We start from the raw sequence: 25,801 nt of genomic DNA, 5'->3' as shown, positions 1-25,801 counted from the left end.
AAACTGCTCAATCAAAACAGAGGTTCAATTCTGTGAAATGAAGGCACACATCACAAAGAAGTTTCTCAGAATTCTTTTGTCTAGTGTTTATGTGAAGATATATCCTTTTCCACCATAGGCCTCAAAGCACTGCAAATATCCACTTGCAGATTCTACAAAAAGAGAGTTTCCAAACTGTTCAATCAAAAGAAATATTTCACCCTGTGAGATGAATGCACACATCACAAAGAAGTTTCTCCGACTCCTTCTTTCTACATTTTATGTTATTTCCTTTTCTACCATAGGCCGCAATACACTACAAATGTCCACTTGCAGATTCTACAAAAAGAGTGTTTCCAAACTGCTCCATCAAAAGAAAGGTTCAACTCTGTGAGATGAATGCACACATCACAAAGATGTTTCTCAGAATACTTCTATCTATTTTTTATTTGAATATATTTCCTTTTCCACCATAGGCCTCAAAGCGCTCATGAGGTCCACTTGCAGATTCTGCAAAAAGAGAGTTTCCAAACTGCTCACTCAAAAGAAAGGTTTCAAACCTTGCGATGAATGTACACATCACAAAGGAGTTTCTCAGATTGCTATTGTCTGGAATACATGTGAACATTTTTCATTTTCTAACATAGTCCGCAAACGCTCCAAATCTCCACTTGCAGATTCTACAAAATATTGTTTCCAAACTGCTCATTGAAAAGAAAGGTTCAATTCTGTGAGGTGAATTCACACATCACAAAGAAGTTTCTCAGAATTCTTCTGTCTAGTTTTTATGTGAAGATATTTCCTTTTCCACCATAGGCATCATAGTACTCCGAAAGTTCACTTGCAGATTCTTCAAAAAGAGAGTTTCAAAACTGCCCACTCAAAAGAAAGTTTTCAGCCTGTGAGATGAATGCGCAAATTACAAAGAAGTTTCCCATATTGCTTCTGTCTAGATTTTATGTGAAGATATTTCCCTTTCTACAATAGGCCACTACAAATATCCACTTGCAGATTCTACCAAAATAGTGATTCCAAACTGCTAAATGAAAAGAAAGGTTCCACTCTGTGGGATGAATGCACACATCACACAGAAGTGTCTCAGAATTCTCCTATGTAGTTTTAATGTGAAGATATTTCCTTTTCCACCCTAGACCCCAAAGCGGTCCCAATGTCCACTTGCGATTCTACACAGAAAGAGTTTCCAAACTGCTCAAAAAAAGGTTCAACTCTGTGAGATGAATGCACACATCACAAAGAAGTTTCTCAGAATTCTTCTATCTGGTTTTTATGTGAAGATATTTCCTTTTCCACCATAGGCCAGAAAGCACTCCAAATGTGCAACTGCAGATTATACAAAAAGAGTGTTTCCAAACTGCTCATTCAACAGAAAGTTTCAACTCTGTGAGATGAATGCACACATCGCAGAGAATTTTTTTAGAATCTTTCTGTCTAGTTTCTGTGTGAAGATATTTCCTTTTCCACCATAGGCTTCAAAGCGCTCCAAATGTCCACTTGCAGATTCTACAGAAAGAGAGTTTCCAAACTGCTCAGACAAAAGAAGGCCTCCATCATTGGCCTCAAAACTCTCCTAATGTCCACATGCAGATTCTACAAAAAGAGTTTCCCAACTGCTCAATCATAAGATAGGTTTCAGTCTGTGAGATGAATGCACACATCACAAAGAAGTTTCTCAGATTGCTTCTGTCTAGAATACATGTGAACATATTTCCTTTTCTACCATAAGTTGCAAAGTGCACAAAATGCCCACTTGCAGATTCTACAAAAAGAGTATTTCCAAACTGCTCAATCAAAAGAAAGGTTCAACTCTGTGAGGTGAAGGCACCCATCACAAAGAAGTTTCTCAATTCATCTGTCTACATTTTATGTGAAGATATTACCTTTTCTACCATAGGCCACAAAGCACTCAAAATGTCCAGTTGCAGATTGTACAAAAAGAGAGTTTGCAAAAAACTAAATCAAAAGTAATATTTCACTCTCTGAGATGAATGCACCCATCACAAAGAAGTTTCTCAGATTGCTTCTGTCTACATTTTATGTGAAGATATTTCCTTTTCTACCATAGGCCGCAAAGCACTCCAAATGTCCATTTGCACATTCAACAAGAACAGTGTTTCCAAACTGCTGAATCAAACGAAAGGTTCCAATCTGTGAGATGAATGCACACTTCACCAAGAAGTTTCTAAGAATTCTTCTCTCTAGTTTTTATGTGAAGATATTACTTTTTCCACCACAGGCCTCAAAGTGCACGAAATGTCCAGTTGCAGATACTACAAAATGACAGTTTCCATAAAGATCAATCAAAAGAAATGCTTCACTCTGTGAGATGAATGCACACATTGAAAAGACGTTTAGCAGATTTCATCTTTCTAAATTTTATGTGAAGATATTTCCTTTCCTACCATAGGCCGCAAAGCACTAATAATGTCCACTTGCAGATTCTACAAAAAGAGAGTTTCCAAACTGCTCTTGCATATTCTACAAAAAGATTGTTTCCAAACTGCTGAATCAAAAGAAAGTTTAAACTCTGTGAGATGAATGCACACATCACAGAGAATTTTTTTAGAATTCTTCTGTCTAGTTTTTGTGTGAAGATATTTCTTTTCCACCATAGGCCTCAAAACGCTCCTAATGTCCACTTACAGACTCTTCAAAAAGAGAGTCTCCAAACTGCTCAACCAAAAGAAAGGTTTCAATCTGTGAGATGAATGCACATATCAGAAAGAAGTTTCTCAGACTGATTCTCTCTAGAATACATGTGAACGTATTTCGTTTTCTACCATAGGCTGCAAAGCGCTCAAAACATCCACTTGCAGATTCTATGAAAAGATTGTCTCCAAATTGCTAAATGAATAGTAAAGTTCCACTCTGTGAGATGAATGCACACATAACAAAGGAGTTTCTCAGAATTCTTCTCTGTAGTTTTTATGTGACGATATTTCCTTTTCCACCACTGGCCTCATGAAGCTCCAAAAGTCTACTTGCAGATCCTACAAAAAGTGAGCTTTGAAACTGCTCACTCAAAAGAAAGGTTTCATTTGATGAGATGAATGCACACATCATGAAGGAGTTTCTCAGATTTCTTCTGTCTAGATTTTGTGTGTAGATATTTCCTTTTCCACCATAGGATGAAAAGCGCTCCAAATGTCCACTTGCAGATTTTACAAAAAGTGTGTTTCTAAACTGCTCAATCAAAAAAAGGTTCAACTTTGTGAGATGAATGCACACATCACTAAGAAGTTTCTCAAAATTCTTCAGTCTAGATTTATGGGAAGATATTCCCTTTTCCAGCATAGTCCTCAAAGGGCTCATGATGTCCACTTGCAGATTCTACAAAAAGAGAGTTTACAAACTGTTCAATCCAATGAAAGGTTTCAATCTGTGAGATGAATGCACACATCACAAAGAAGTTTCTCAGATTGCTTCTGTCTAGAATATATGTGTACATATTTCCTTTTCTACCACAAGCCTCAGAGTGCACAAAATGCCCACTTGCAGATTCTACAAAATGAGTATTTCCAAACTTCTCAATCAAAAGAAAGTTCAACTCTGTGAGATGAAGGCACACATCACAATGATGTTTCTCAGATTACCTCTGTCTATTTTTAATGTGCATATATTTCCTTTTCCACCATAGGCCTCAAAGTGCTCATGATGTCCACTTGCAGATTCTGCAAAAAGAGAGATTCCAAACTGCCCAATCAAAATAAAGGTTTCAGTCCATGAGATGAATGTACACATCACAAAGAAGTTTCTCAGATTCCTACTGCCTAGAATATATGTGAACACATTTTGTTTTCTAACATAGTCCACAAAGTGCTGAAAATCTCCACTTGCAGATTATACAAAAAATTGTTTATAAACTGCTCAATGAAAAGAAAGATTCAACTCTGTAAGAAGAATGCACACATCACACAGAAGTGTCCTAGAATTCTTCCATGTAGTTTTTATGTGAAGATATTTCCTTTTCAACCAAAGGCCTCAAAGCACTCCTAATATCCACTTGAAAGTTCTACAAAAAGAGAGTTTCCAACTGTTAATCAAAAGAAAGGTTTTAATCAGTGAGATAAATGCACACATCACAAAGACATTTCTCAGTTTGCTTCTGTCTAGAATATATGTGAACATATTTCCTTTTCAACCATAGGCCACAAAAGCGCTCCAAATGTCCACTTGCAGATTCTACAAAAAGAGTGTTTCCAAACTGCTCAATCAAAAGAAAGTTTCAACTCTGTGAGATGAATGCACACGTCACAAAGAAGTTTCTCAGAATTCTTATGTCTAGTTTAAATGTGAAGATATTTCCTTTTCCACCATAGGCCTCAAAGCGCTCAGGATGTCCACTAGCAGATTCTACAAAAAGAGAGTTTCCAAACTGCTCAATCAAAACAAAGGTTTCAATCTGTGAGAAGAATGAGCATCTCACAAATAATTTTCTCAGATTGCTACCGTCTAGAACTTTCTGAAGATATTTCAATTTCTACCATAGGCCACAAAGGGCACAAAATCTCCAGTTGCAGATTCTTCAAGAAGGTTGTTTCCAAATTGCTCAATGAAAAGAAAGGTTCAACTCTGTGAGATGAATTCACACATCACAAAGAAGTTTCTCAGAATTCATCTGTCTAGTTTTTATGGGAAGATATTTCCTTTTCTACCATAGGCCACAAAGTGCTACAAATGTCCACTGGCACATTCAACAAAAAGAGTGTTTCCAAACTGCTCAACCAAAAGAAAGGTTTCAATCTGTGAGATGAATGCACATATCAGAAAGAAGTTTCTCAGATTGATTCTCTCTAGAATACATGTGAACTTATTTCGTTTTCTACCATAGGCTGCAAAGCGCTCAAAACATCCACTTGCAGATTCTATGAAAAGATTGTCTCCAAATTGCTAAATGAAAAGAAAAGTTCCACTCTGTGAGATGAATGCACACATCCCAAAGGCGTTTCTCAGAATTCTTCTCTCTAGTGTTTATGTGACGATATTTCCTTTTCCACCATTGGCCTCATGAAGCTCCAAAAGTCTACTTGCAGATTCTACAAAAAGTGAGTTTTGAAACTGCTCACTCCAAAGAAAGGTTTCATTTGATGAGATGAATGCACACATCATAAAGAAGTTTCTCAGATTTCTTCTGTCTAGATTTTATGTGTAGAAATTTCCTTTTCCACCATAGGCAGGAAAGTGCTCCAAATGTCCACTTGCAGATTGTATAAAAAGAGTGTTTCTAAACTGCTGAATGAAAAGAAATTTTCAACTCTGTGAAAGGAACTCAAACATCACAAAGTAGTTTCTCAGAATTCTTCCGTCTAGTTTTTATCTGAAGATATTTCCTTTTCCACCATAGGTCTCAAAACTCTCCTAAGGTCCTCTTGCAGATTCTACAAAAAGAGAGTTTCCCAGCTGCTCAATCAAAAGAAACGTTTCAATCTGTGAGATGAATGCACACATCACAAAGGAGTTTCTCAGATTGTTTCTGTCTAGAATATATGTGAACATATTTCCTTTTCTACCATAAGCCACAAAGTACACAAAATGCCCACTGGTAGATTCTACAAAAAGAGTGTTTCCAAACTCCTCAATCAAAAGAGAGGTTCAACTCTGTGAAATGAAGGCACACATCACAAAGAAGTTTCTCAGAATTCTTTTGTCTAGTGTTTATGTGAAGATATATCCTTTTCCACCATAGGCCTCAAAGCACTGCAAATATCCACTTGCAGACTCTACAAAAAGAGAGTTTCCAAACTGTTCAATCAAAAGAAATATTTCACCCTGTGAGATGAATGCACACATCACAAAGAAGTTTCTCCGACTCCTTCTTTCTACATTTTATGTTATTTCCTTTTCTACCATAGGCCGCAATACACTACAAATGTCCACTTGCAGATTCTACAAAAAGAGTGTTTCCAAACTGCTCCATCAAAAGAAAGGTTCAACTCTGTGAGATGAATGCACACATCACAAAGATGTTTCTCAGAATACTTCTATCTATTTTTTATTTGAATATATTTCCTTTTCCACCATAGGCCTCAAAGCGCTCATGAGGTCCACTTGCAGATTCTGCAGAAAGAGAGTTTCCAAACTGCTCATTCAAAAGAAAGGTTTCAAACCTTGCGATGAATGTACACATCACAAAGGAGTTTCTCAGATTGCTATTGTCTGGAATACATGTGAACATTTTTCATTTTCTAACATAGTCCGCAAACGCTCCAAATCTCCACTTGCAGATTCTACAAAATATTGTTTCCAAACTGCTCATTGAAAAGAAAGGTTCAATTCTGTGAGGTGAATTCACACATCACAAAGAAGTTTCTCAGAATTCTTCTGTCTAGTTTTTATGTGAAGATATTTCCTTTTCCACCATAGGCATCATAGTACTCCGAAAGTTCACTTGCAGATTCTTCAAAAAGAGAGTTTCAAAACTGCCCACTCAAAAGAAAGTTTTCAGCCTGTGAGATGAATGCGCAAATTACAAAGAAGTTTCCCATATTGCTTCTGTCTAGATTTTATGTGAAGATATTTCCCTTTCTACAATAGGCCACTACAAATATCCACTTGCAGATTCTACCAAAATAGTGATTCCAAACTGCTAAATGAAAAGAAAGGTTCCACTCTGTGGGATGAATGCACACATCACACAGAAGTGTCTCAGAATTCTCCTATGTAGTTTTAATGTGAAGATATTTCCTTTTCCACCCTAGACCCCAAAGCGGTCCCAATGTCCACTTGCGATTCTACACAGAGAGTTTCCAAACTGCTCAAAAAAAGGTTCAACTCTGTGAGATGAATGCACACATCACAAAGAAGTTTCTCAGAATTCTTCTATCTGGTTTTTATGTGAAGATATTTCCTTTTCCACCATAGGCCAGAAAGCACTCCAAATGTGCAACTGCAGATTATACAAAAAGAGTGTTTCCAAACTGCTCATTCAACAGAAAGTTTCAACTCTGTGAGATGAATGCACACATCGCAGAGAATTTTTTTAGAATCCTTCTGTCTAGTTTCTGTGTGAAGATATTTCCTTTTCCACCATAGGCTTCAAAGCGCTCCAAATGTCCACTTGCAGATTCTACAGAAAGAGAGTTTCCAAACTGCTCAGACAAAAGAAGGCCTCCATCATTGGCCTCAAAACTCTCCTAATGTCCACATGCAGATTCTACAAAAAGAGTTTCCCAACTGCTCAATCATAAGATAGGTTTCAGTCTGTGAAATGAATGCACACATCACAAAGAAGTTTCTCAGATTGCTTCTGTCTAGAATACATGTGAACATATTTCCTTTTCTACCATAAGTTGCAAAGTGCACAAAATGCCCACTTGCAGATTCTACAAAAAGAGTATTTCCAAACTGCTCAATCAAAAGAAAGGTTCAACTCTGTGAGGTGAAGGCACCCATTACAAAGAAGTTTCTCAATTCATCTGTCTACATATTATGTGAAGATATTACCTTTTCTACCATAGGCCACAAAGCACTCAAAATGTCCAGTTGCAGATTGTACAAAAAGAGAGTTTGCAAAAAACTAAATCAAAAGTAATATTTCACTCTCTGAGATGAATGCACCCATCACAAAGAAGTTTCTCAGATTGCTTCTGTCTACATTTTATGTGAAGATATTTCCTTTTCTACCATAGGCCGCAAAGCACTCCAAATGTCCATTTGCACATTCAACAAAAACAGTTTTTCCAAACTGCTGAATCAAACGAAAGGTTCCAATCTGTGAGATGAATGCACACTTCACCAAGAAGTTTCTAAGAATTCTTCTCTCTAGTTTTTATGTGAAGATATTACTTTTTCCACCACAGGCCTCAAAGTGCACGAAATGTCCAGTTGCAGATACTACAAAATGACAGTTTCCATAAAGATCAATCAAAAGAAATGCTTCACTCTGTGAGATGAATGCACACATTGAAAAGACGTTTAGCAGATTTCATCTTTCTAAATTTTATGTGAAGATATTTCCTTTCCTACCATAGGCCGCAAAGCACTAATAATGTCCACTTGCAGATTCTACAAAAAGAGAGTTTCCAAACTGCTCTTGCATATTCTACAAAAAGATTGTTTCCAAACTGCTGAATCAAAAGAAAGTTTAAACTCTGTGAGATGAATGCACACATCACAGAGAATTTTTTTAGAATTCTTCTGTCTAGTTTTTGTGTGAAGATATTTCTTTTCCACCATAGGCCTCAAAACGCTCCTAATGTCCACTTACAGACTCTTCAAAAAGAGAGTCTCCAAACTGCTCAACCAAAAGAAAGGTTTCAATCTGTGAGATGAATGCACATATCAGAAAGAAGTTTCTCAGACTGATTCTCTCTAGAATACATGTGAACGTATTTCGTTTTCTACCATAGGCTGCAAAGCGCTCAAAACATCCACTTGCAGATTCTATGAAAAGATTGTCTCCAAATTGCTAAATGAATAGTAAAGTTCCACTCTGTGAGATGAATGCACACATAACAAAGGAGTTTCTCAGAATTCTTCTCTGTAGTTTTTATGTGACGATATTTCCTTTTCCACCATTGGCCTCATGAAGCTCCAAAAGTCTACTTGCAGATCCTACAAAAAGTGAGCTTTGAAACTGCTCACTCAAAAGAAAGGTTTCATTTGATGAGATGAATGCACACATCATGAAGGAGTTTCTCAGATTTCTTCTGTCTAGATTTTGTGTGTAGATATTTCCTTTTCCACCATAGGATGAAAAGCGCTCCAAATGTCCACTTGCAGATTTTACAAAAAGTGTGTTTCTAAACTGCTCAATCAAAAAAAGGTTCAACTTTGTGAGATGAATGCACACATCACTAAGAAGTTTCTCAAAATTCTTCAGTCTAGATTTATGGGAAGATATTCCCTTTTCCAGCATAGTCCTCAAAGGGCTCATGATGTCCACTTTCAGATTCTACAAAAAGAGAGTTTACAAACTGTTCAATCCAATGAAAGGTTTCAATCTGTGAGATGAATGCACACATCACAAAGAAGTTTCTCAGATTGCTTCTGTCTAGAATATATGTGTACATATTTCCTTTTCTACCACAAGCCTCAGAGTGCACAAAATGCCCACTTGCAGATTCTACAAAATGAGTATTTCCAAACTTCTCAATCAAAAGAAAGTTCAACTCTGTGAGATGAAGGCACACATCACAATGATGTTTCTCAGATTACCTCTGTCTATTTTTAATGTGCATATATTTCCTTTTCCACCATAGGCCTCAAAGTGCTCATGATGTCCACTTGCAGATTCTGCAAAAAGAGAGATTCCAAACTGCCCAATCAAAATAAAGGTTTCAGTCCATGAGATGAATGTACACATCACAAAGAAGTTTCTCAGATTCCTACTGCCTAGAATATATGTGAACACATTTTGTTTTCTAACATAGTCCACAAAGTGCTGAAAATCTCCACTTGCAGATTCTACAAAAAATTGTTTATAAACTGCTCAATGAAAAGAAAGATTCAACTCTGTAAGAAGAATGCACACATCACACAGAAGTGTCCTAGAATTCTTCTATGTAGTTTTTATGTGAAGATATTTCCTTTTCAACCAAAGGCCTCAAAGCACTCCTAATATCCACTTGAAGGTTCTACAAAAAGAGAGTTTCCAACTGTTAATCAAAAGAAAGGTTTTAATCAGTGAGATAAATGCACACATCACAAAGACATTTCTCAGTTTGCTTCTGTCTAGAATATATGTGAACATATTTCCTTTTCAACCATAGGCCACAAAAGCGCTCCAAATGTCCACTTGCAGATTCTACAAAAAGAGTGTTTCCAAACTGCTCAATCAAAAGAAAGTTTCAACTCTGTGAGATGAATGCACACGTCACAAAGAAGTTTCTCAGAATTCTTATGTCTAGTTTAAATGTGAAGATATTTCCTTTTCCACCATAGGCCTCAAAGCGCTCAGGATGTCCACTAGCAGATTCTACAAAAAGAGAGTTTCCAAACTGCTCAATCAAAACAAAGGTTTCAATCTGTGAGAAGAATGAGCATCTCACAAATAATTTTCTCAGATTGCTACCGTCTAGAACTTTCTGAAGATATTTCAATTTCTACCATAGGCCACAAAGGGCACAAAATCTCCAGTTGCAGATTCTTCAAGAAGGTTGTTTCCAAATTGCTCAATGAAAAGAAAGGTTCAACTCTGTGAGATGAATTCACACATCACAAAGAAGTTTCTCAGAATTCATCTGTCTAGTTTTTATGGGAAGATATTTCCTTTTCTACCATAGGCCACAAAGTGCTACAAATGTCCACTGGCACATTCAACAAAAAGAGTGTTTCCAAACTGCTCAACCAAAAGAAAGGTTTCAATCTGTGAGATGAATGCACATATCAGAAAGAAGTTTCTCAGATTGATTCTCTCTAGAATACATGTGAACTTATTTCGTTTTCTACCATAGGCTGCAAAGCGCTCAAAACATCCACTTGCAGATTCTATGAAAAGATTGTCTCCAAATTGCTAAATGAAAAGAAAGGTTCCACTCTGTGAGATGAATGCACACATCCCAAAGGCGTTTCTCAGAATTCTTCTCTCTAGTGTTTATGTGACGATATTTCCTTTTCCACCATTGGCCTCATGAAGCTCCAAAAGTCTACTTGCAGATTCTACAAAAAGTGAGTTTTGAAACTGCTCACTCAAAAGAAAGGTTTCATTTGATGAGATGAATGCACACATCATAAAGAAGTTTCTCAGATTTCTTCTGTCTAGATTTTATGTGTAGAAATTTCCTTTTCCACCATAGGCAGGAAAGTGCTCCAAATGTCCACTTGCAGATTCTATAAAAAGAGTGTTTCTAAACTGCTGAATGAAAAGAAATTTTCAACTCTGTGAGAGGAACTCAAACATCACAAAGTAGTTTCTCAGAATTCTTCCGTCTAGTTTTTATCTGAAGATATTTCCTTTTCCACCATAGGTCTCAAAACTCTCCTAAGGTCCTCTTGCAGATTCTACAAAAAGAGAGTTTCCCAGCTGCTCAATCAAAAGAAACGTTTCAATCTGTGAGATGAATGCACACATCACAACGGAGTTTCTCAGATTGTTTCTGTCTAGAATATATGTGAACATATTTCCTTTTCTACCATAAGCCACAAAGTACACAAAATGCCCACTGGTAGATTCTACAAAAAGAGTGTTTACAAACTGCTCAATCAAAACAGAGGTTCAACTCTGTGAAATGAAGGCACACATCACAAAGAAGTTTCTCAGAATTCTTTTGTCTAGTGTTTATGTGAAGATATATCCTTTTCCACCATAGGCCTCAAAGCACTGCAAATATCCACTTGCAGATTCTACAAAAAGAGAGTTTCCAAACTGTTCAATCAAAAGAAATATTTCACCCTGTGAGATGAATGCACACATCACAAAGAAGTTTCTCCGACTCCTTCTTTCTACATTTTATGTTATTTCCTTTTCTACCATAGGCCGCAATACACTACAAATGTCCACTTGCAGATTCTACAAAAAGAGTGTTTCCAAACTGCTCCATCAAAAGAAAGGTTCAACTCTGTGAGATGAATGCACACATCACAAAGATGTTTCTCAGAATACTTCTATCTATTTTTTATTTGAATATATTTCCTTTTCCACCATAGGCCTCAAAGCGCTCATGAGGTCCACTTGCAGATTCTGCAAAAAGAGAGTTTCCAAACTGCTCACTCAAAAGAAAGGTTTCAAACCTTGCGATGAATGTACACATCACAAAGGAGTTTCTCAGATTGCTATTGTCTGGAATACATGTGAACATTTTTCATTTTCTAACATAGTCCGCAAACGCTCCAAATCTCCACTTGCAGATTCTACAAAATATTGTTTCCAAACTGCTCATTGAAAAGAAAGGTTCAATTTTGTGAGGTGAATTCACACATCACAAAGAAGTTTCTCAGAATTCTTCTGTCTAGTTTTTATGTGAAGATATTTCCTTTTCCACCATAGGCATCATAGTACTCCGAAAGTTCACTTGCAGATTCTTCAAAAAGAGAGTTTCAAAACTGCCCACTCAAAAGAAAGTTTTCAGCCTGTGAGATGAATGCGCAAATTACAAAGAAGTTTCAAATATTGCTTCTGTCTAGATTTTATGTGAAGATATTTCCCTTTCTACAATAGGCCACTACAAATATCCACTTGCAGATACTACCAAAATAGTGATTCCAAACTGCTAAATGAAAAGAAAGGTTCCACTCTGTGGGATGAATGCACACATCACACAGAAGTGTCTCAGAATTCTCCTATGTAGTTTTAATGTGAAGATATTTCCTTTTCCACCCTAGACCCCAAAGCGGTCCCAATGTCCACTTGCGATTCTACACAGAAAGAGTTTCCAAACTGCTCAAAAAAAGGTTCAACTCTGTGAGATGAATGCACACATCACAAAGAAGTTTCTCAGAATTCTTCTATCTGGTTTTTATGTGAAGATATTTCCTTTTCCACCATAGGCCAGAAAGCACTCCAAATGTGCAACTGCAGATTATACAAAAAGAGTGTTTCCAAACTGCTCATTCAACAGAAAGTTTCAACTCTGTGAGATGAATGCACACATCGCAGAGAATTTTTTTAGAATCCTTCTGTCTAGTTTCTGTGTGAAGATATTTCCTTTTCCACCATAGGCTTCAAAGCGCTCCAAATGTCCACTTGCAGATTCTACAGAAAGAGAGTTTCCAAACTGCTCAGACAAAAGAAGGCCTCCATCATTGGCCTCAAAACTCTCCTAATGTCCACATGCAGATTCTACAAAAAGAGTTTCCCAACTGCTCAATCATAAGATAGGTTTCAGTCTGTGAGATGAATGCACACATCACAAAGAAGTTTCTCAGATTGCTTCTGTCTAGAATACATGTGAACATATTTCCTTTTCTACCATAAGTTGCAAAGTGCACAAAATGCCCACTTGCAGATTCTACAAAAAGAGTATTTCCAAACTGCTCAATCAAAAGAAAGGTTCAACTCTGTGAGGTGAAGGCACCCATCACAAAGAAGTTTCTCAATTCATCTGTCTACATTTTATGTGAAGATATTACCTTTTCTACCATAGGCCACAAAGCACTCAAAATGTCCAGTTGCAGATTGTACAAAAAGAGAGTTTGCAAAAAACTAAATCAAAAGTAATATTTCACTCTCTGTGATGAATGCACCCATCACAAAGAAGTTTCTCAGATTGCTTCTGTCTACATTTTATGTGAAGATATTTCCTTTTCTACCATAGGCCGCAAAGCACTCCAAATGTCCACTTGCACATTCAACAAAAACAGTGTTTCCAAACTGCTGAATCAAACGAAAGGTTCCAATCTGTGAGATGAATGCACACTTCACCAAGAAGTTTCTAAGAATTCTTCTCTCTAGTTTTTATGTGAAGATATTACTTTTTCCACCACAGGCCTCAAAGTGCACGAAATGTCCAGTTGCAGATACTACAAAATGACAGTTTCCATAAAGATCAATCAAAAGAAATGCTTCACTCTGTGAGATGAATGCACACATTGAAAAGACGTTTAGCAGATTTCATCTTTCTAAATTTTATGTGAAGATATTTCCTTTCCTACCATAGGCCGCAAAGCACTAATAATGTCCACTTGCAGATTCTACAAAAAGAGAGTTTCCAAACTGCTCTTGCATATTCTACAAAAAGATTGTTTCCAAACTGCTGAATCAAAAGAAAGTTTAAACTCTGTGAGATGAATGCACACATCACAGAGAATTTTTTTAGAATTCTTCTGTCTAGTTTTTGTGTGAAGATATTTCTTTTCCACCATAGGCCTCAAAACGCTCCTAATGTCCACTTACAGACTCTTCAAAAAGAGAGTCTCCAAACTGCTCAACCAAAAGAAAGGTTTCAATCTGTGAGATGAATGCACATATCAGAAAGAAGTTTCTCAGATTGATTCTCTCTAGAATACATGTGAACGTATTTCGTTTTCTACCATAGGCTGCAAAGCGCTCAAAACATCCACTTGCAGATTCTATGAAAAGATTGTCTCCAAATTGCTAAATGAATAGTAAAGTTCCACTCTGTGAGATGAATGCACACATAACAAAGAGATTCTCAGAATTCTTCTCTGTAGTTTTTATGTGACGATATTTCCTTTTCCACCATTGGCCTCATGAAGCTCCAAAAGTCTACTTGCAGATCGTACAAAAAGTGAGCTTTGAAACTGCTCACTCAAAAGAAAGGTTTCATTTGATGAGATGAATGCACACATCATGAAGGAGTTTCTCAGATTTCTTCTGTCTAGATTTTGTGTGTAGATATTTCCTTTTCCACCATAGGATGAAAAGCGCTCCAAATGTCCACTTGCAGATTTTACAAAAAGTGTGTTTCTAAACTGCTCAATCAAAAAAAGGTTCAACTTTGTGAGATGAATGCACACATCACTAAGAAGTTTCTCAAAATTCTTCAGTCTAGATTTATGGGAAGATATTCCCTTTTCCAGCATAGTCCTCAAAGGGCTCATGATGTCCACTTGCAGATTCTACAAAAAGAGAGTTTACAAACTGTTCAATCCAATGAAAGGTTTCAATCTGTGAGATGAATGCACACATCACAAAGAAGTTTCTCAGATTGCTTCTGTCTAGAATATATGTGTACATATTTCCTTTTCTACCACAAGCCTCAGAGTGCACAAAATGCCCACTTGCAGATTCTACAAAATGAGTATTTCCAAACTTCTCAATCAAAAGAAAGTTCAACTCTGTGAGATGAAGGCACACATCACAATGATGTTTCTCAGATTACCTCTGTCTATTTTTAATGTGCATATATTTCCTTTTCCACCATAGGCCTCAAAGTGCTCATGATGTCCACTTGCAGATTCTGCAAAAAGAGAGATTCCAAACTGCCCAATCAAAATAAAGGTTTCAGTCCATGAGATGAATGTACACATCACAAAGAAGTTTCTCAGATTCCTACTGCCTAGAATATATGTGAACACATTTTGTTTTCTAACATAGTCCACAAAGTGCTGAAAATCTCCACTTGCAGATTCTACAAAAAATTGTTTATAAACTGCTCAATGAAAAGAAAGATTCAACTCTGTAAGAAGAATGCACACATCACACAGAAGTGTCCTAGAATTCTTCTATGTAGTTTTTATGTGAAGATATTTCCTTTTCAACCAAAGGCCTCAAAGCACTCCTAATATCCACTTGAAGGTTCTACAAAAAGAGAGTTTCCAACTGTTAATCAAAAGAAAGGTTTTAATCAGTGAGATAAATGCACACATCACAAAGACATTTCTCAGTTTGCTTCTGTCTAGAATATATGTGAACATATTTCCTTTTCAACCATAGGCCACAAAAGCGCTCCAAATGTCCACTTGCAGATTCTACAAAAAGAGTGTTTCCAAACTGCTCAATCAAAAGAAAGTTTCAACTCTGTGAGATGAATGCACACGTCACAAAGAAGTTTCTCAGAATTCTTATGTCTAGTTTAAATGTGAAGATATTTCCTTTTCCACCATAGGCCTCAAAGCGCTCAGGATGTCCACTAGCAGATTCTACAAAAAGAGAGTTTCCAAACTGCTCAATCAAAACAAAGGTTTCAATCTGTGAGAAGAATGAGCATCTCACAAATAATTTTCTCAGATTGCTACCGTCTAGAACTTTCTGAAGATATTTCAATTTCTACCATAGGCCACAAAGGGCACAAAATCTCCAGTTGCAGATTCTTCAAGAAGGTTGTTTCCAAATTGCTCAATGAAAAGAAAGGTTCAACTCTGTGAGATGAATTCACACATCACAAAGAAGTTTCTCAGAATTCATCTGTCTAGTTTTTATGGGAAGATATTTCCTTTTCTACCATAGGCCACAAAGTGCTACAAATGTCCACTGGCACACTCAACAAAAAGAGTGTTTCCACACTGCTCAACCAAAAGAAAGGTTTCAATCTGTGAGATGAATGCACATATCATAAAGAAGTTTCTCAGATTGATTCTCTCTAGAATACATGTGAACTTATTTCGTTTTCTACCATAGGCTGCAAAGCGCTCAAAACATCCACTTGCAGATTCTATGAAAAGATTGTCTCCAAATTGCTAAATGAAAAGAAAGGTTCCACTCTGTGAGATGAATGCACACATCCCAAAGGCGTTTCTCAGAATTCTTCTCTCTAGTGTTTATGTGACGATATTTCCTTTTCCACCATTGGCCTCATGAAGCTCCAAATGTCTACTTGCAGATTCTACAAAAAGTGAGTTTTGAAACTGCTCACTCAAAAGAAAGGTTTCATTTGATGAGATGAATGCACACATCATAAAGAAGTTTCTCAGATTTCTTCTGTCTAGATTTTATGTGTAGAAATTTCCTTTTCCACCATAGGCAGGAAAGTGCTCCAAATGTCCACTTGCAGATTCTATAAAAAGAGTGTTTCTAAACTGCTGAATGAAAAGAAATTTTCAACTCTGTGAGAGGAACTCAAACATCACAAAGTAGTTTCTCAGAATTCTTCCGTCTAGTTTTTATCTGAAGATATTTCCTTTTCCACCATAGGTCTCAAAACTCTCCTAAGGTCCTCTTGCAGATTCTACAAAAAGAGAGTTTCCCAGCTGCTCAATCAAAAGAAACGTTTCAATCTGTGAGATGAATGCACACATCACAAAGGAGTTTCTCAGATTGTTTCTGTCTAGAATATATGTGAACATATTTCCTTTTCTACCATAAGCCACAAAGTACACAAAATGCCCACTGGTAGATTCTACAAAAAGAGTGTTTCCAAACTGCTCAATCAAAAGAGAGGTTCAACTCTGTGAAATGAAGGCACACATCACAAAGAAGTTTCTCAGAATTCTTTTGTCTAGTGTTTATGTGAAGATATATCCTTTTCCACCATAGGCCTCAAAGCACTGCAAATATCCACTTGCAGATTCTACAAAAAGAGAGTTTCCAAACTGTTCAATCAAAAGAAATATTTCACCCTGTGAGATGAATGCACACATCACAAAGAAGTTTCTCCGACTCCTTCTTTCTACATTTTATGTTATTTCCTTTTCTACCATAGGCCGCAATACACTACAAATGTCCACTTGCAGATTCTACAAAAAGAGTGTTTCCAAACTGCTCCATCAAAAGAAAGGTTCAACTCTGTGAGATGAATGCACACATCACAAAGATGTTTCTCAGAATACTTCTATCTATTTTTTATTTGAATATATTTCCTTTTCCACCATAGGCCTCAAAGCGCTCATGAGGTCCACTTGCAGATTCTGCAAAAAGAGAGTTTCCAAACTGCTCACTCAAAAGAAAGGTTTCAAACCTTGCGATGAATGTACACATCACAAAGGAGTTTCTCAGATTGCTATTGTCTGGAATACATGTGAACATTTTTCATTTTCTAACATATTCCGCAAACGCTCCAAATCTCCACTTGCAGATTCTACAAAATATTGTTTCCAAACTGCTCATTGAAAAGAAAGGTTCAATTCTGTGAGGTGAATTCACACATCACAAAGAAGTTTCTCAGAATTCTTCTGTCTAGTTTTTATGTGAAGATATTTCCTTTTCCACCATAGGCATCATAGTACTCCGAAAGTTCACTTGCAGATTCTTCAAAAAGAGAGTTTCAAAACTGCCCACTCAAAAGAAAGTTTTCAGCCTGTGAGATGAATGCGCAAATTACAAAGAAGTTTCCCATATTGCTTCTGTCTAGATTTTATGTGAAGATATTTCCCTTTCTACAATAGGCCACTACAAATATCCACTTGCAGATTCTACCAAAAGAGTGATTCCAAACTGCTAAATGAAAAGAAAGGTTCCACTCTGTGGGATGAATGCACACATCACACAGAAGTGTCTCAGAATTCTCCTATGTAGTTTTAATGTGAAGATATTTCCTTTTCCACCCTAGACCCCAAAGCGGTCCCAATGTCCACTTGCGATTCTACACAGAAAGAGTTTCCAAACTGCTCAAAAAAAGGTTCAACTCTGTGAGATGAATGCACACATCACAAAGAAGTTTCTCAGAATTCTTCTATCTGGTTTTTATGTGAAGATATTTCCTTTTCCACCATAGGCCAGAAAGCACTCCAAATGTGCAACTGCAGATTATACAAAAAGAGTGTTTCCAAACTGCTCATTCAACAGAAAGTTTCAACTCTGTGAGATGAATGCACACATCGCAGAGAATTTTTTTAGAATCCTTCTGTCTAGTTTCTGTGTGAAGATATTTCCTTTTCCACCATAGGCTTCAAAGCGCTCCAAATGTCCACTTGCAGATTCTACAGAAAGAGAGTTTCCAAACTGCTCAGACAAAAGAAGGCCTCCATCATTGGCCTCAAAACTCTCCTAATGTCCACATGCAGATTCTACAAAAAGAGTTTCCCAACTGCTCAATCATAAGATAGGTTTCAGTCTGTGAGATGAATGCACACATCACAAAGAAGTTTCTCAGATTGCTTCTGTCTAGAATACATGTGAACATATTTCCTTTTCTACCATAAGTTGCAAAGTGCACAAAATGCCCACTTGCAGATTCTACAAAAAGAGTATTTCCAAACTGCTCAATCAAAAGAAAGGTTCAACTCTGTGAGGTGAAGGCACCCATCACAAAGAAGTTTCTCAATTCATCTGTCTACATTTTATGTGAAGATATTACCTTTTCTACCATAGGCCACAAAGCACTCAAATTGTCCAGTTGCAGATTGTACAAAAAGAGAGTTTGCAAAAAACTAAATCAAAAGTAATATTTCACTCTCTGAGATGAATGCACCCATCACAAAGAAGTTTCTCAGATTGCTTCTGTCTAAATTTTATGTGAAGATATTTCCTTTTCTACCATAGGCCGCAAAGCACTCCAAATGTCCACTTGCACATTCAACAAAAACAGTGTTTCCAAACTGCTGAATCAAACGAAAGGTTCCAATCTGTGAGATGAATGCACACTTCACCAAGAAGTTTCTAAGAATTCTTCTCTCTAGTTTTTATGTGAAGATATTACTTTTTCCACCACAGGCCTCAAAGTGCACGAAATGTCCAGTTGCAGGTACTACAAAATGAGAGTTTCCATAAAGATCAATCAAAAGAAATGCTTCACTCTGTGAGATGAATGCACACATTGAAAAGACGTTTAGCAGATTTCATCTTTCTAAATTTTATGTGAAGATATTTCCTTTCCTACCATAGGCCGCAAAGCACTAATAATGTCCACTTGCAGATTCTACAAAAAGAGAGTTTCCAAACTGCTCTTGCATATTCTAGAAAAAGATTGTTTCCAAACTGCTGAATCAAAAGAAAGTTTAAACTCTGTGAGATGAATGCACACATCACAGAGAATTTTTTTAGAATTCTTCTGTCTAGATTTTGTGTGAAGATATTTCTTTTCCACCATAGGCCTCAAAACGCTCCTAATGTCCACTTACAGACTCTTCAAAAAGAGAGTCTCCAAACTGCTCAACCAAAAGAAAGGTTTCAATCTGTGAGATGAATGCACATATCAGAAAGAAGTTTCTCAGATTGATTCTCTCTAGAATACATGTGAACGTATTTCGTTTTCTACCATAGGCTGCAAAGCGCTCAAAACATCCACTTGCAGATTCTATGAAAAGATTGTCTCCAAATTGCTAAATGAATAGTAAAGTTCCACTCTGTGAGATGAATGCACACATAACAAAGAGTTTCTCAGAATTCTTCTCTGTAGTTTTTATGTGACGATATTTCCTTTTCCACCATTGGCCTCATGAAGCTCCAAAAGTCTACTTGCAGATCCTACAAAAAGTGAGCTTTGAAACTGCTCACTCAAAAGAAAGGTTTCATTTGATGAGATGAATGCACACATCATGAAGGAGTTTCTCAGATTTCTTCTGTCTAGATTTTGTGTGTAGATATTTCCTTTTCCACCATAGGATGAAAAGAGCTCCAAATGTCCACTTGCAGATTTTACAAAAAGTGTGTTTCTAAACTGCTCAATCAAAAAAAGGTTCAACTTTGTGAGATGAATGCACACATCACTAAGAAGTTTCTCAAAATTCTTCAGTCTAGATTTATGGGAAGATATTCCCTTTTCCAGCATAGTCCTCAAAGGGCTCATGATGTCCACTTGCAGATTCTACAAAAAGAGAGTTTACAAACTGTTCAATCCAATGAAAGGTTTCAATCTGTGAGATGAATGCACACATCACAAAGAAGTTTCTCAGATTGCTTCTGTCTAGAATATATGTGTACATATTTCCTTTTCTACCACAAGCCTCAGAGTGCACAAAATGCCCACTTGCAGATTCTACAAAATGAGTATTTCCAAACTTCTCAATCAAAAGAAAGTTCAACTCTGTGAGATGAAGGCACACATCACAATGATGTTTCTCAGATTACCTCTGTCTATTTTTAATGTGCATATATTTCCTTTTCCACCATAGGCCTCAAAGTGCTCATGATGTCCACTTGCAGATTCTGCAAAAAGAGAGATTCCAAACTGCCCAATCAAAATAAAGGTTTCAGTCCATGAGATGAATGTACACATCACAAAGAAGTTTCTCAGATTCCTACTGCCTAGAATATATGTGAACACATTTTGTTTTCTAACATAGTCCACAAAGTGCTGAAAATCTCCACTTGCAGATTCTACAAAAAATTGTTTATAAACTGCTCAATGAAAAGAAAGATTCAACTCTGTAAGAAGAATGCACACATCACACAGAAGTGTCCTAGAATTCTTCTATGTAGTTTTTATGTGAAGATATTTCCTTTTCAACCAAAGGCCTCAAAGCACTCCTAATATCCACTTGAAGGTTCTACAAAAAGAGAGTTTCCAACTGTTAATCAAAAGAAAGGTTTTAATCAGTGAGATAAATGCACACATCACAAAGACATTTCTCAGTTTGCTTCTGTCTAGAATATATGTGAACATATTTCCTTTTCAACCATAGGCCACAAAAGCGCTCCAAATGTCCACTTGCAGATCCTACAAAAAGAGTGTTTCCAAACTGCTCAATCAAAAGAAAGTTTCAACTCTGTGAGATGAAAGCGCACGTCACAAAGAAGTTTCTCAGAATTCTTATGTCTAGTTTAAATGTGAAGATATTTCCTTTTCCACCGTAGGCCTCAAAGCGCTCAGGATGTCCACTAGCAGATTCTACAAAAAGAGAGTTTCCAAACTGGTCAATCAAAACAAAGGTTTCAATCTGTGAGAAGAATGAGCATCTCACAAATAATTTTCTCAGATTGCTACCGTCTAGAACTTTCTGAAGATATTTCAATTTCTACCATAGGCCACAAAGGGCACAAAATCTCCAGTTGCAGATTCTTCAAGAAGGTTGTTTCCAAATTGCTCAATGAAAAGAAAGGTTCAACTCTGTGAGATGAATTCACACATCACAAAGAAGTTTCTCAGAATTCATCTGTCTAGTTTTTATGGGAAGATATTTCCTTTTCTACCATAGGCCACAAAGTGCTACAAATGTCCACTGGCACATTCAACAAAAAGAGTGTTTCCAAACTGCTCAACCAAAAGAAAGGTTTCAATCTGTGAGATGAATGCACATATCAGAAAGAAGTTTCTCAGATTGATTCTCTCTAGAATACATGTGAACTTATTTCGTTTTCTACCATAGGCTGCAAAGCGCTCAAAACATCCACTTGCAGATTCTATGAAAAGATTGTCTCCAAATTGCTAAATGAAAAGAAAGGTTCCACTCTGTGAGATGAATGCACACATCCCAAAGGCGTTTCTCAGAATTCTTCTCTCTAGTGTTTATGTGACGATATTTCCTTTTCCACCATTGGCCTCATGAAGCTCCAAAAGTCTACTTGCAGATTCTACAAAAAGTGAGTTTTGAAACTGCTCACTCAAAAGAAAGGTTTCATTTGATGAGATGAATGCACACATCATAAAGAAGTTTCTCAGATTTCTTCTGTCTAGATTTTATGTGTAGAAATTTCCTTTTCCACCATAGGCAGGAAAGTGCTCCAAATGTCCACTTGCAGATTCTATAAAAAGAGTGTTTCTAAACTGCTGAATGAAAAGAAATTTTCAACTCTGTGAGAGGAACTCAAACATCACAAAGTAGTTTCTCAGAATTCTTCCGTCTAGTTTTTATCTGAAGATATTTCCTTTTCCACCATAGGTCTCAAAACTCTCCTAAGGTCCTCTTGCAGATTCTACAAAAAGAGAGTTTCCCAGCTGCTCAATGAAAAGAAACGTTTCAATCTGTGAGATGAATGCACACATCACAAAGGAGTTTCTCAGATTGTTTCTGTCTAGAATATATGTGAACATATTTCCTTTTCTACCATAAGCCACAAAGTACACAAAATGCCCACTGGTAGATTCTACAAAAAGAGTGTTTCCAAACTGCTCAATCAAAAGAGAGGTTCAACTCTGTGAGATGAAGGCACACATCACAAAGAAGTTTCTCAGAATTCTTTTGTCTAGTGTTTATGTGAAGATATATCCTTTTCCACCATAGGCCTCAAAGCACTGCAAATATCCACTTGCAGACTCTACAAAAAGAGAGTTTCCAAACTGTTCAATCAAAAGAAATATTTCACCCTGTGAGATGAATGCACACATCACAAAGAAGTTTCTCCGACTCCTTCTTTCTACATTTTATGTTATTTCCTTTTCTACCATAGGCCGCAATACACTACAAATGTCCACTTGCAGATTCTACAAAAAGAGTGTTTCCAAACTGCTCCATCAAAAGAACGGTTCAACTCTGTGAGATGAATGCACACATCACAAAGATGTTTCTCAGAATACTTCTATCTATTTTTTATTTGAATATATTTCCTTTTCCAACATAGGCCTCAAAGCGCTCATTAGGTCCACTTGCAGATTCTGCAAAAAGAGAGTTTCCAAACTGCTCACTCAAAAGAAAGGTTTCAAACCTTGCGATGAATGTACACATCACAAAGGAGTTTCTCAGATTGCTATTGTCTGGAATACATGTGAACATTTTTCATTTTCTAACATAGTCCGCAAACGCTCCAAATCTCCACTTGCAGATTCTACAAAATATTGTTTCCAAACTGCTCATTGAAAAGAAAGGTTCAATTCTGTGAGGTGAATTCACACATCACAAAGAAGTTTCTCAGAATTCTTCTGTCTAGTTTTTATGTGAAGATATTTCCTTTTCCACCATAGGCATCATAGTACTCCGAAAGTTCACTTGCAGATTCTTCAAAAAGAGAGTTTCAAAACTGCCCACTCAAAAGAAAGTTTTCAGCCTGTGAGATGAATGCGCAAATTACAAAGAAGTTTCCCATATTGCTTCTGTCTAGATTTTATGTGAAGATATTTCCCTTTCTACAATAGGCCACTACAAATATCCACTTGCAGATTCTACCAAAAGAGTGATTCCAAACTGCTAAATGAAAAGAAAGGTTCCACTCTGTGGGATGAATGCACACATCACACAGAAGTGTCTCAGAATTCTCCTATGTAGTTTTAATGTGAAGATATTTCCTTTTCCACCCTAGACCCCAAAGCGGTCCCAATGTCCACTTGCGATTCTACACAGAAAGAGTTTCCAAACTGCTCAAAAAAAGGTTCAACTCTGTGAGATGAATGCACACATCACAAAGAAGTTTCTCAGAATTCTTCTATCTGGTTTTTATGTGAAGATATTTCCTTTTCCACCATAGGCCAGAAAGCACTCCAAATGTGCAACTGCAGATTATACAAAAAGAGTGTTTCCAAACTGCTCATTCAACAGAAAGTTTCAACTCTGTGAGATGAATGCACACATCGCAGAGAATTTTTTTAGAATCCTTCTGTCTAGTTTCTGTGTGAAGATATTTCCTTTTCCACCATAGGCTTCAAAGCGCTCCAAATGTCCACTTGCAGATTCTACAGAAAGAGAGTTTCCAAACTGCTCAGACAAAAGAAGGCCTCCATCATTGGCCTCAAAACTCTCCTAATGTCCACATGCAGATTCTACAAAAAGAGTTTCCCAACTGCTCAATCATAAGATAGGTTTCAGTCTGTGAGATGAATGCACACATCACAAAGAAGTTTCTCAGATTGCTTCTGTCTAGAATACATGTGAACATATTTCCTTTTCTACCATAAGTTGCAAAGTGCACAAAATGCCCACTTGCAGATTCTACAAAAAGAGTATTTCCAAACTGCTCAATCAAAAGAAAGGTTCAACTCTGTGAGGTGAAGGCACCCATCACAAAGAAGTTTCTCAATTCATCTGTCTACATTTTATGTGAAGATATTACCTTTTCTACCATAGGCCACAAAGCACTCAAAATGTCCAGTTGCAGATTGTACAAAAAGAGAGTTTGCAAAAAACTAAATCAAAAGTAATATTTCACTCTCTGAGATGAATGCACCCATCACAAAGAAGTTTCTCAGATTGCTTCTGTCTACATTTTATGTGAAGATATTTCCTTTTCTACCATAGGCCGCAAAGCACTCCAAATGTCCACTTGCACATTCAACAAAAACAGTGTTTCCAAACTGCTGAATCAAACGAAAGGTTCCAATCTGTGAGATGAATGCACACTTCACCAAGAAGTTTCTAAGAATTCTTCTCTCTAGTTTTTATGTGAAGATATTACTTTTTCCACCACAGGCCTCAAAGTGCACGAAATGTCCAGTTGCAGATACTACAAAATGACAGTTTCCATAAAGATCAATCAAAAGAAATGCTTCACTCTGTGAGATGAATGCACACATTGAAAAGACGTTTAGCAGATTTCATCTTTCTAAATTTTATGTGAAGATATTTCCTTTCCTACCATAGGCCGCAAAGCACTAATAATGTCCACTTGCAGATTCTACAAAAAGAGAGTTTCCAAACTGCTCTTGCATATTCTACAAAAAGATTGTTTCCAAACTGCTGAATCAAAAGAAAGTTTAAACTCTGTGAGATGAATGCACACATCACAGAGAATTTTTTTAGAATTCTTCTGTCTAGTTTTTGTGTGAAGATATTTCTTTTCCACCATAGGCCTCAAAACGCTCCTAATGTCCACTTACAGACTCTTCAAAAAGAGAGTCTCCAAACTGCTCAACCAAAAGAAAGGTTTCAATCTGTGAGATGAATGCACATATCAGAAAGAAGTTTCTCAGATTGATTCTCTCTAGAATACATGTGAACGTATTTCGTTTTCTACCATAGGCTGCAAAGCGCTCAAAACATCCACTTGCAGATTCTATGAAAAGATTGTCTCCAAATTGCTAAATGAATAGTAAAGTTCCACTCTGTGAGATGAATGCACACATAACAAAGAGATTCTCAGAATTCTTCTCTGTAGTTTTTATGTGACGATATTTCCTTTTCCACCATTGGCCTCATGAAGCTCCAAAAGTCTACTTGCAGATCGTACAAAAAGTGAGCTTTGAAACTGCTCACTCAAAAGAAAGGTTTCATTTGATGAGATGAATGCACACATCATGAAGGAGTTTCTCAGATTTCTTCTGTCTAGATTTTGTGTGTAGATATTTCCTTTTCCACCATAGGATGAAAAGCGCTCCAAATGTCCACTTGCAGATTTTACAAAAAGTGTGTTTCTAAACTGCTCAATCAAAAAAAGGTTCAACTTTGTGAGATGAATGCACACATCACTAAGAAGTTTCTCAAAATTCTTCAGTCTAGATTTATGGGAAGATATTCCCTTTTCCAGCATAGTCCTCAAAGGGCTCATGATGTCCACTTGCAGATTCTACAAAAAGAGAGTTTACAAACTGTTCAATCCAATGAAAGGTTTCAATCTGTGAGATGAATGCACACATCACAAAGAAGTTTCTCAGATTGCTTCTGTCTAGAATATATGTGTACATATTTCCTTTTCTACCACAAGCCTCAGAGTGCACAAAATGCCCACTTGCAGATTCTACAAAATGAGTATTTCCAAACTTCTCAATCAAAAGAAAGTTCAACT

This window comes from Symphalangus syndactylus, chromosome 1 (assembly GCF_028878055.3).
Source record: "Symphalangus syndactylus isolate Jambi chromosome 1, NHGRI_mSymSyn1-v2.1_pri, whole genome shotgun sequence".
Taxonomy (NCBI): Eukaryota; Metazoa; Chordata; class Mammalia; order Primates; family Hylobatidae; genus Symphalangus; species Symphalangus syndactylus.
This window is presented reverse-complemented; position numbering follows the sequence as displayed.